Source organism: Aotus nancymaae, unplaced genomic scaffold (genome assembly GCF_030222135.1).
Source record: "Aotus nancymaae isolate 86718 unplaced genomic scaffold, 86718_ANA_hifiasm-v0.15.2.pri h1tg000014l, whole genome shotgun sequence".
Classification (NCBI taxonomy): domain Eukaryota; kingdom Metazoa; phylum Chordata; class Mammalia; order Primates; family Aotidae; genus Aotus; species Aotus nancymaae.
The window spans coordinates 122642697-122655554 of NW_026988425.1; positions in this window are offsets into that span (position 1 = coordinate 122642697).

Below are 12858 nucleotides of genomic sequence, written 5' to 3' on the forward strand. Positions count from 1 at the left end.
GGGTTGAGTTCTTTATTTGATTCTCAGCTTGGTCGCTGTTGGTGTACAGCAGGGCTACTGATTTGTGTACATTAATTTTGTATCCTGAAACTTTGCTGAATTCATTACCAGTTCTAGGGGCTTTCTGGATGAGTCTTTAGGGTTTTCTAGGTATAAAATTATGTCATCAGCAAACAGAGACAATCTGACTTCCTCTTTACTGATTTGGATGCCCTTTTTTTTTTTTTTTTTTTTTTTTCTTTGCACTTGTGTGATTGCTCTGACTAGGACTTCTAGTAATATGTTGAACAGAAGTGATGAAAGTGGGCATCCTTGTCTTGTTCCAGTTCTCATGGGGAATGTTTTCAATTTTTCCCCCTTCAATATATTGTTGGCTTTGGGTTTATTGTAGATGGCTTTTATTACCTTTAGGGCATTTCCCTTCTATGCTGATTTTGCTGAGGGTTTTAACCATAAAGGGATGTTGGATTTTGTCAAATGCTTTTTCTGGTTTCTTGAGTGACTATGTAATTTTTGTTTTTAATTCTGTTTATGTGGTGTAGCACATTTATTGACTTGTGGATGTTAAACCATCTCTGTATCCCTGCTATAAAACCCACTTGATCATGGTGGATTATCTTTTTGATATGCTGTTGGAGTCAGTTAACTAGTATTTTCTTGAGGATTTTTGCATCTATGTTCTATGTTCATCAGGGATTTTGGTCTGTAGTTTTTTGTTATTGTTGTTTGTTTGTTATGTCTTTTCCTGATTTTAGTGTTAGGGTGGTACTGGCTTCATAGAATGATTTAGGGAGGATTCCCTCTTTATCTTTGGAATACTCTCAATAGAACTGGAAGCAATTCTTCTTTGAATGTCTGATAGAATTCAGATGTGAATCTGTCTGGTTCTGGACTTTTTTTGTTGGCAACTTTTTTTTTTTTTTTTTTTTTGAGATGGAGTTTCACTCTTGTTGCCCAGGCTGGAATGCCATCTTGGCTTACTACAACCTCCACCTCCCGGGTTCAAGTGATTCTTTTGCCTCAGCCTCCTGAGTAGCTGGTATTACAGGCATGTACCACCATGCCCAGCTAATTTTGTATTTTTAGTAGAGATGAGGTTTCTCCATGTAGGTCAGGCTGGTCTCAAACTCCTGACCTCAGGTGATCTGCTCACCTTGACCTTTCAAAGTGCTAGGACTACAGGCATGAGCCCCTGCTCCCGGCCTGTTGGCAACTTTTTACTTACCACTTCAGTCTCACTGCTTGTTATTTTTCTGTTCAGAGTTTCTATTTCTTCTGGGTTCATCTTCTCTAGGTTTTCTAGTTTACGCATGTAAAGGTGTTTGCAGTAGCCTTGAATGATCTTTTGCATTTCTGTGGTGTCAGTTGTAATATCTCTTATATTTCCAATTGAGCTTATTTGGAATATAAGCCTTCTTCTCTCATCTTTTCTTGGTTAATGTCACTAATGGTATATCAATTATATTTATCTTTTCAAAGAACCAGTTTTTTGTTTCATTTTTTAAATTGTGTTTCCTGTTTCAATTTTATTTAGTTCTGCTCTGATCTTGATTAGTTATTTTCTTCTGCTAGGTTTGAGTTTGGTTTGCTCTTCTTTCTCTTGCTCCTTGAAGTGTGACCTTAGATTGTCTGTTTGGGCTCTTTCATGCTTTTTGATGTAGGCATTTAATGCTATGAACTTTCCTCTTAGCACTGCTTTTGCTGTATCCCAAATGTTTTGATGGGTTGTGTCACTATTATCATTCAGTTCAAAGAGTTTTCAAATTTCCATCTTGATTTCATTTTTGACCCAATGATCATTCAGGAGCAGGTTATTTAATTTCCATGTATTTGCATGGTTTTGAGGATTCCTTTTGGAGTTGATTTTCAGTTCTATTCCACTGTGATCTGAGAGAGTACTTGCTATAATTTTGATTTTCTTAAATTTGTTGAGACTTGTTTTGTGGTCTATCACATGGTCTATCTTGAAGAATGTTCCATGTGCTGATGAAAAGAATGTATATTCTGCAGTTGTTGGGTAGAATGTTTTGTAAATATCTGTAAACCCATTTGTTCTAGGGTATAGTTTCAGTCCATTGTTTCTTTGTTGATATTCTGTCTTGATTACCTGTCTAGTGCTGACAGTGGAGTACTGAAGCCTCCCATGATTATTGTGTTGCTGTCTATCTCATTTCTTAGGTCTGGTAGTAATTGTTCTATAAATTTGGGAGCTTCAGTGTTAGGTACACATATATTTATAATTGTGGTATTTTCCTGTTGGACTAATCCTTTCATTGCTATATAATGTCCCTCTTCATCTTTTTTAACTGCTGTTGCTTTAAAGTTTGTCTGATATAAGAATAGCTATTCCTGTTCACTTTTGGTGTCCACTTGCATGGAATGTTGTTTTCCACCCTTTACCTTAAGTTTATGTGAATTCTTATGTGTCAAGTGAGTCTCTTGAAGACAGCAGATACTTGGTTGGTGAATTCTTATCCATTCTGCTATTCTGTAACTTTTAAGTGGAGCATTTAGGCCATTTACATTCAACATTAGTATTGAGATGTAAGGTACTATTCTATTCATCATGCTATTTGTTGCCTGAATACCTTGTTTTGTTTTGTTTTCATTGTGTTGTCATTTTATAGGTCCTGTGGGATTAATGCTTTGAGGAGATTCTATTTTGGTACATTTTGAGGACTTGTTTGAAGATTTAGAGCTTGTTTTAGCAGTTCTTGTAGTGCTGGCTTGGTACTGGTGAATTTTTTTGGCATTAGTTTATCTGAAAAAAAAAACTGTGTCTTTTTGTCATTTATGAAACTTAGTTACACTGGACACAAAATTCTTGGCTGATAATTGTTTTGTTTAAGGAGGCTAAAGATAGGATCCCAATTCCTTCTAGCTTGTAGGGTTTCTGCTGAGAAATCTGCTGTTAATCTGATAGATTTCTCTTTATAGGTTACCTGATGCTTTTGCCTCACAGCTCTTAAGATTTTTTCCTTTGTCTTGACTTTAGATAACCTGATAACTATGTGAGTAGGCCAGTATCACTCTCATACCAAAATCAGGAAAAGACATAACAACAACAATGAAAACCTACAGCCCAATATCCCTGATGAACATAGATGCAAAAATCCTCAACAAAATACTAGTTAACTGAATCCAACAGCATATCAAAAAGATAATCTAGCATGATCAAGTGGGTTCTATAGCAGGGATGCAGGGATGCTTTAACCTGATGATCTTTTTGTGATGAATTTCCCAGCCATTTTTTTGAGCTTCTTGTATTTGAATGTCTAGTTCTCTAGCAAGATAGGGAAGTTTTCCTCAATTATTCCCTCCAATATTTTTCCAAACTTTTAGATTTCCCTTCTTCTTCTGGAACACCAATTATTCTTAGGTTTGGTTGTTTAACACAATCCCAAACTTCTTGGAGGCCTTGTTCTTTTTTTTTAATTCTTTTTTCTTTGTCTTTGTTGGATGGGGTTAATGTGAAAGCCTTGTCTTCTGGCTTTGAAGTTCTTTCTTTTACTTGTTAAATTATCTTGCTGAGACTTTCTAGTGCATTTTGCAATTCTCTAAGTTTGTCCTTCATTTCCAGAGTTATGATTGATTTTTATTTATGCTATTTCACTGGACACTTTTCCATTTATATTCTCTATTTTTTAAAAAATTTCTTTAAGTTAGACTCCTCTGGTGCCACCTCGATTGGCTTAATAGTTGACTTTCTGAATTCTTTTTCTGACAATTCAAAGATTTCATGTTTGGACCCATTGCTGGTGAGCTAGTGTGATCTTTTAGGGGTGTTAAAAAGCCTTGTTTTGTCATAACGTTAGAATTGTTTTTCTGGTTACTTCTCATTTGGGTAGACTATGTCAGAGAGAAGATCTGGGACTCAAGGGCTGTTGCTCAGATTATTTTGTCCCATGGGGTGCTCCCTTAATATGCTGCTCTCCCCTTTTCCCTAGCAATGGAGCTTCCTGAGAGCTGAACTGCAGTGCTTGTTATCTCTCTTCTTAATCTAGCCACCCAGCAGAGCTACTGGGCTCTGCTCTGGTACTGGGGAGTGTCTGCAGAGTCCTGTGACATGATCCATCCTCAGGTCTCTCAGTCATGGATACCAACACCTGCTCTGATGGAGATAGCAGGGGAGTGAAGTAGACTCTGTAAGGGTTCTTGTTTGTATTTTTATTAAGTGTACAGGTTTTGTGATGGTTGGCCTTCAGCCAGGAGGTTGTGCCTTCAAGATTGCATCAGCTACAGCAGTATAGGGAGGATTAGGAGATGGGTGGGGCCGTAGAGCTCCCAAGAGACTATGTCCTTTTTCTTTGGAGTTCCTCTGCTGTCCCATGGAGTTTTCAGTTTCAATCCATCTCCTTCAAAGGGTCTGTGGATTATCTTGGCCTTCCTGATATGTTCCTGAAAGTAGTTCTTGGAGCCAAAGTTCACGACGTGGGGTCTCCACACACTGCTCTGTCCATCTGTGTGGAAGCTGCAGGTTATTCCTGCCTCCTATCTGCCATTTTCCCTCCCAGATTCCCAGTTTCTCTGTTTTCTTTTTCCTGCCTTCCTGTGAGTTAACTGAACATCTTTGTAGACTTATGATTTCATTTACCCATAGTCCTAAGTGAATCAGTTCTTTTCTCTTTTACTGAATCTCTTTGTATAGTTTTTTTAGTTATTAAATTACATATACATAACTTATCAGTCTACTCATGTCAACATTTTGCCAGTTTGGATGAAGTATATTAATCTTACCTTCCCTTATATCCCTCTGTCCTGTACCATTTATAGTATAATTAACTATTTCTTCTACAATACATTTAAAACTTCATTGACGATGTTATAATTTTTATTTCAACTCTCAAACACAATTTAGAAAACTAAAGATATGAAGGAAAATGTATGATATTTAACCTAATTCTTCACTTATTCCATTGTTCTTTCTTCTTTCCTGGTGTTCTAAGATTTTGCCTTTTATCACTTTATTTGTTTGAGATTTTCCTTTAGCCACTCTTTTATGGTAGGTCTGCTGGCAACAAATTTTCTTGGTTTTCATTTATTTGACAATGACTTGATTTGCCCCTAATTCCTGAAGGATATTTTCTCTGTATATAGAATTTTGGGTTGGGATCTAAGAGATCAAAATAGATGCCCCTTTATCAACTAAGATGGGCTCCAAGGTTAAGTTGTGTAACCTACAGGTTGAGGGTAAAAGACTCAGCTGGCATGGTAACTTTCCAAATTCATACAACCACAAGAAAATCACACCTTTGCTAAACTTCCTAACAACAGGAGCTATGAGGCAAATTGTCAGGCCCTTCCTAACTTTGATTTACAATCCAGACCACTACAACTTTGAATGGACAGAGGACTGGCCTTACAGACAGTTTCCTGATAAGCAACTATAGACATCAAGTCAGTTTCAGCACCTTACAGAGACTGCACACAAATGGTGTTTGCCCCCTATATTTAAATACCTTTTGATGTAAAGAGTCAAATTCCACCTTATTTTAATGATAAAACCTGCTCCAACCTGAACATGGGATATATATTACATATACGTTTACCCATTACACATGCGATCAACTTCCCTCAGAAATACGAACAGCTTTTCCCCTAAATCTACTGAATATATTTGACTCTATTGTGTGATACAGGCCCTGTAAGAGATAAAACCCAACCTTTCCTTTTTCTCTTCAAAGAGAGAGGACCTTCACTCCACACCAGAGACTGTCTCTTCCCAGTTTACAAATTGATATCTCCAATAAAGCTCTCCTTTCTACTATGCAGTCATCCTGGGTGGTCTTTGGATGACGGCATTGACAGTTCTTTTCTTTCAGCACTTGTTAAATGTCGTGCCACTTCCTTCTAGCTAGCCTCCATGGTTTCTAATGAGAAACGTTCTCTTTTAGATTTCTTTTCTCTCTATAGATCAGATGTTTTTCTCTTGCTGCTTTCAAGCTTTTTTTCTTTGTTTTTAGTTTTCGCAAGTTTGATTATGATGCATCTTGGCATGGATTTCCTCTAATTTATTCTTTTTGGCGCTCCCTCAGCTTTTGGAATCTTTTGCCAAGTTTGGGTTTTTTGTTTTTTTTTTCAGCTGTTATTTCTTTAAGTACTTATTAAGCTATATTCTCCCTTTCCTGCTGGGATTCTGATGACACAAATGTTAGATCTTCTATTGTGTAGTCCTCCAGATCACTGAAAAGATGCCTGTTTTTTTCCAGTCTGTGTCCCTGCAGTTTAGATTGGGAAATTTGCATTGTTCTGTCTTCAAGTTCAGTGTTTTCTTCTTCTGGCTCCTCCATTCTGCTATTGGCCCCGTCCACTGAACCTTTTATTCCCAATGCCACATTTTTCGGTTCCTTTTTTGTTCTTCCATGTTTTCTTCATATCTTTTCTTTGTTGAGATTTTTCTATTTCTTACTGAGACTCAGTTTTCATTCATTTCAAATGTGTTTGTACTTGATCATTGAAGCATTTTTATCACGCCTGCTTTAAAATCTTTGTCAGATAATTCTGACATCTCTGTCATCTGTTAGTGTCTATTGTTTTTTTTTTTTTCATTTGAGGTTTTCCAGGTTCTTGGTATAACAAGTGATTTTCAGTTGAAACCCAGACACTTTGAGCATTATGTTATAAGGGCTTGAATCTTACTTAAACCTTCTGTTTTAGCTGAGTTTCTCTGACACTACTCCTGCAAATGAAGAGAAGTCACTGCCTTGTTATTGTCAAGCCCAGATTCCTTTCTGGCCTCCATTGACACCAAGAAGGGAAAGGACTCCTCACTGCTGAGCAGTGGTGGGAATTCCAGCTACCTACTAGCCCTGGCTGGGAGGGGCAGCAGTGCTTCACCGCTGTTCTCCGCATGGCCTCTGCTGACACTGCAGGTGGGAGGGGGTGCCTCACAATTGCTTAGCATAGATGAAAGCCCCAGCTTCCTGCACAGCCATCTCTGACACCTCTGCATCATGCGAGCTAGAGCACCTTGCTCTACAGCCTGATGCGGGTGGAAGTCTAGACTCACCCACTTGGCATGGGTGGAAGGTGCCCAGGAAAAAAGCAGAGTCACTGATTGAATGTTTCCTGTCCTTCTAGGCTTCCCCTTTCCTGGTTCTTTGACTAAAGAGAGAAAGCTGTTGTTTTTCACTGTTGTTGCTCTTGTTTTTTCTGTGGCCATTGGTGTTTCTAGGTTGCCTGCTTCTTCAAGCTCCATGTCTGAGATATGTGATGCAAAAGGAGAGCCCAGAGAACTCATCACAGTCATTCCCTGGGTCCTGAGGTCCCTGGTCAGTTGCCGCCTTCTCTCAATCTTTCAGAGTCTTCTCACGCTGTGTTTATTTATAATGACCCGTGTTTCCCATTGCACTTAGTCAGAGGAGTAGGGATAGTAATGTCTATTCCATCGTCCTGGACAATTTGTGTTTTTGGTGTGAATGTTCCTGTGTTTACCCAGGACTGGGCACCTAAGTTGGTTTATCACAGTACAAAGAGGCTGCTCTTTAAATATATTGCAGATCTCCATGATCACATTATATTGCTTTGCTTCTGAGGAGAAATTGCAGGGCAGAAACTATCCGAATTTTACTTTAGAGTTGGGATATAGCACCATGATGCAAAACCCAGGAAAACATGAGACAATTTACTGAGAATTTTAGGAAACTAATCAACTCTTTAATCCCTACACAAGTCTCAGAGCAAACGGCTGTATAAAGTATTATCATGCTTATTTTGGAGATAGAGGTAGAATTAGAGTGAGGCTGAGCAAGTTTCAGAACCCCTACTTTCACAAGCCTTTCTGAATCCCTAAGAGGGACCCCAGTGGTGTTCACATGGTTACATGTGAACAGACACCTGTAATCCCAGCTACTCAGGAAGCTGAGGCAGGAGAATTGCTTGAACCCGACAGGCGGAGGTTGCAGCGAGCCGAGATGGCACCATTGCCCTCTAGCCTGGGCAACAAAAGCAAAACTTCATCTCAAAAAAAAATTTATTTTTAAGATATTGTGATGTTTGAGGTTTAAAATTTCTAATTTCTTATGGCTTATTTTCCCATTAAATATTCACCCTTGTACATAGTTTTGTGTGTAAAACTTTATATTCTTTTACCTTGTAGGATCTTCCAATGATAGAAGCGTTGGGCCCTGCACAGCTGGACCCGCTCATTTGGAGGCCTTTCTTGGGGCCAGTCTGTAGACTGGCCGGAGCCTGGTGGCAGTCAACAGAAGCCAGTCAATTTGGTTTCAGCAGGAGGGGATGTATTGATTAGTTTGACGAATCTCAGAGTTTCGTTGGGGAGGACTGAAGGACTCAGCTCTGGGCTGTGCCTCCAGAACCACAGAACTGGAGCAAAGCCAGCCTGACTGACCTCAAGGCCACCCTGCCTCTGCCGTGCTGTTCCTGCATTCTCCATCCAGATGTCCACCCTGCATTGTGCTTCCTGGACCCCATTCTGAGCCACAAACTCACACGGTGTCTGATGGGCAGGCACCAAGTCAGGCTGGGAAAAGACGTCAGTGTGAAGGGCAGGATTCCCAAAGTAGGGGATTGTGAAAATGTCTAGAACACTCATGAAAAGATGATGGGCCTCCCTACTGACCAATGTCCACTACACCTGCCACATGACACGAATCCTCTGGGTTCCAGGCACAGACAGGTAAATAAGGCAGAGTCCCAACTTCCAGAACTCCCAGGAGCATGGGGTTAGACAGAGTGGTACCCAGGCACCCCAAAGGAGAGCATAAGGGCTCCATCCACAGGCACCATAAGCAATTCTCAGACTGAGGACCGTGACGATTCTCCAGCTGGTTGATCCTGAGAGAGGAGAGTCAAGGGCTGGCCTCGCCGGCACCAGGTTAGACCACGCCCAGCTTAGAGTTACTGTTGCTGCCCTGGCCACTGCCTCGGGAATTCTCAGTTTCTGGTAAATGTTACATTCCATCACATTTGCAAAAAAGAAGAAAGATTTTAAAACCTAAAAATATAGTATATACCAAACGGGCTCTTCTTCCCTCACCCACATAGGCACAGAATATAAATTAAGGTGTTTTTTCAGAGTTGCTAAATTTGTATGTATCTACAGGATCAAAAAATGAAAGGATAACTAAAATTTTATTTCAAAAATACAATCTCCCAGCAGATGAAACATAAAACATTTGTTAGGGACGTTCCTTCTGTAATGGAGGATGGGGAGAGAACGCATAAAATAATGATAATTTCAAATATGAAGACCACGAGAACAAAAATAGGGAGAAAGACGCTGCTGACCCAACTCGATATCGAAACTGTTTTCGTTTGCGCTGTGATATCATCTGCTTCAGAAAAGGGACAAAGAAAGTGGTATTAGGTTGCGTACTCTACGTGACGGTCCCTAGATACCTATCATGTCTGCTGTTTGGAAATTAAAAGTCTAGGTGTTTCTGAGACATTCTGATTTTCCGATCGGTCATGACCCTCGGCCCCTGCAGTCCCCCGGCCGGATCCCAGGTTCAGATATTTGGTCTGGAAAATGTAATCACTATAACTTAGAGGTAAGCAAGAGGACAATGGATTTACTGAGTTATTACTCTGCACCAGACCCCAAGCATCGCTTTCCACGAGGCATCTCACTCCCTCCTCTTCGCCCCACTGGGAGGTGGCTACGATTACAACCTGGCTTCCCATTTCAGTGAAAAGACAGACGCCGTCAGAAAGTGCTTCTGCAAGTCCTCAACCACCCCCTTCTGTGCCCGCTCATCTTCCCACCCATCCTTCCCGCCTAAAGCCAGCCCTCCGCCCACACGCCAGACATTGGCTTCTGCCTGTTCTAGGATGTGTCCAGCAGCGCTGGCTTCTCGCTCCTGCGTTGTTCATTTCCCCTTTGCAGGATCCTTCCCATCAGACACACGGATGAAGCTTAGAAGTCCCTTCCCCCAGTCCTCTCCAGCCACCATTTCTCACTCCCCTTTACAGCATAACTGAGCAAGGCAAAGGAGCATTATTCTCCCAGTCCTCTCCTCCAGCATAAACTGAGCCCATGCTGGTCAGCTTCCCTCGCCCCACTCATCCCATGGAAATGGCTCTAGTCAAAGTCACTAGATGCCCCTCCACTGCCCCTCCTAAGGTCAACTCTCAGTCCTTATCTCACATGACTCATTGGTATCATGGGAAGCAGTTGGTCTCTGCCTCCTACTTAAAGCACTTTCCCCAGGGGGCTCCCAGAACCATCTTCTCTTCCAGCTCTCTTCCAGACCTACACCCATTCCTCAGGCTCCTTAGTATTTCCTCCCCAGTTCCCAGACCTCCAGATGCCTTTGTGTCCTGGCTCAAGTTGGCCATCTTCTGCCCGCAACTGCAGTACCCCCGAGGCCTTCCATCCACCATGGCAGTGAGCTTGGAAGTGTGTTTTCCCCAGGTGAGCCTTCAGATGAGACTGTAGCCCTGCTGACGTTCTACTGAAGCCTTGACAGGTGAGAAACCTTGAGTCAGAAGCAGCAAGCAAAGCCAAACCCAGATTCTGACCCAGAAAAAAACTGTGAGATAATAAATGTTTGTGTTTTTCAAGCTTTAACTTGTTGCATAGCAATAGATAATACATTCTTCTATGACCTAAGTTTTGCCCTATTTCAGCTTCGAGGCTTTCCCCCTAATTCTAGCCTTCTGGTTTCTAGAGGATAAATCTATGCCTTCTTCAGTAAGTTCCCAAAATATAAGAGATGTTTGATTTTAGAAAGACGATCATTTCTTCTGGCTGAGTACGGTGGTTTGTGCCTGTAATCCCAGCACTTTGGGAGGCTGAGGCAGAAAAATTGCTTGAGACCAGAAGTTCGAGACCAGCCTGGGCAACACAGCAAGACCCTATCTCAAAAAAACTAAAAAATTAAGCATGGTAATGTCCACCTGTAGTCCCAGCTATTCAGGAGACAGAGGCAGGGGATCGCTTGAGCCTATTACAGCTGCAATAAGCCATGATCAAGCCACTGCACTCCAGCCTGGGTGATAGAGCAAGATCCAGTCTCTATGCTTTTTTTAAAAAAAGAAATGTGATCATTTTATATAAGCCATTTTCTCCACATGTTATGTTATTAGAGATTTAAACTGGACCCAGCAGTGGTGAGGAATCTGTGTCCACTCATGTCCTGTTTTCTCTTCCTGCATGATTGGCAGCAACTCTGAAAATTCTCTTTTTCTTTGTGTGCCAAAATGTCTGGCTTCTCAGCTTCATTCCCAAGGGGTCTTGTCTGGGTTATGGAAGGACTCGACTCACTGCTGGAGGAATTTTCACACAAAGATGTCTACCTTCTCACAAATCTGGTAGGACCGTGGCATGAGGCAGAGCCTGGCCAAGTACTCCATGAACCAGATCCAGCTGAAGTAATTTTTGCATTCCAAGATCCAAAGTGTATCCAGCCATGACAACAAGAGCTTCGTCTTTCGTTCCAGTGGGACTGGCTGCTTGGAGTGCTCTGTGGAAAAGGATGTGAAGGCCAAGTTCACACTCCGTGGGGAAGAATGCCATGGTCAGCGATCAGCTAGTGATGTCTGTCATGATCACAGGGATAGGAAGTGGAGGCAGGCTTTCCACTGATGATGCTCCCCCATACCTTACAACATCTTTTCCCCTTGTCCTGAAGGCCTTTTGAATGAGGTCTGCAGCCAGGTGAGTCTAGGTGCTTTTTAAAACAGAAAGGCCACCATTGGAATGGCAGCCCAAGGCCCACCCAACCCCAGGTTAGGTTCCATTGATCTTGTCAACTGTTCATTCAAGAAAGGAAAGGCAGCTGGGTGCAGTGGCTCACGCCTGTAATCCAAGCACTTTGGGAGGCTGAGGCGGGAGGTTCATCTGAGGTCAGGAGTTTGAGACCAGCCTGGCCAACATGGTGAAACCCCGTCTCTATGGGGTTTTTATATCTATATCTATATCTAGTTTTTGTGTATATATACACATATATATACATATATGTATATATACACATTTTGTATATATATATACACATTTTGTATATATATATTTTGTATGTGTATATATATACATTTTGTGTATATATATATACATATATATACATACATTTTGTGTGTATATATATATATACACATATATATACACACATATATATACAAAAACTAGCTGGGCATGGTAGTGGGCACCTGTAATCCCAGCTACTCAGGAGGCTGAGGCAGGAGAATTTCTTGAACCTGGGAGGTGGAGGTTGCAGTGAGCTGAGATCATACCACTGCACTCCAGCCTGGGCGACAGAGTAAGACTCCATCTCAAAAAAAAAAAAGGAAAGGCAGGCCAGACGGGTCCAGGAAGTCAGGCAGGGAGCTGCATGCCTGTGTTGGGTGAGAACACTGGGGTGATAGTGACCTGGCACAACCCCCTCACAGGCAGTGGAGGCAGAGAGAGCAACATTATCCTGGATTACCCGGGTGGGCCCCAAATGCAATCACAAACGTCCTTATAAGAGAGGGGCAGAGGGAGATCTGACGGAGAGAAGGCCATGAGAAGACAACGTAGAGAGAGATTGGAAGATGCTAAGCCACTGCCTTGAAAGCAGAGGAAGGGGCCATGAGCCAAGGCATGCAGTTCTAGAAGCTGGAAAAGGCAAGGAAACAGACGCCCCTGGAGCCTCTGGAGGCACTGGTCCCTGTGGCAGCCTGGTTCCGTCCTAGTGAAAATGGTTTGGGACTTCCGACCTCCAGAACTGTAAGAGAACAAATGTGCCTTGTTGTAAGCACCAAGTTTGTGGTAATTTGTTACAGCAGCCACAGGAAACTCACACAGTCAGTTTTCAATTTATTGCATCTCAGCTCCAAATGTACCTTTCCATATGTGCTTTAGGACAAAGAATGGAACCTTTGGACCATTTCGCCTTTAAAGTGAACGTGATGTGAAGC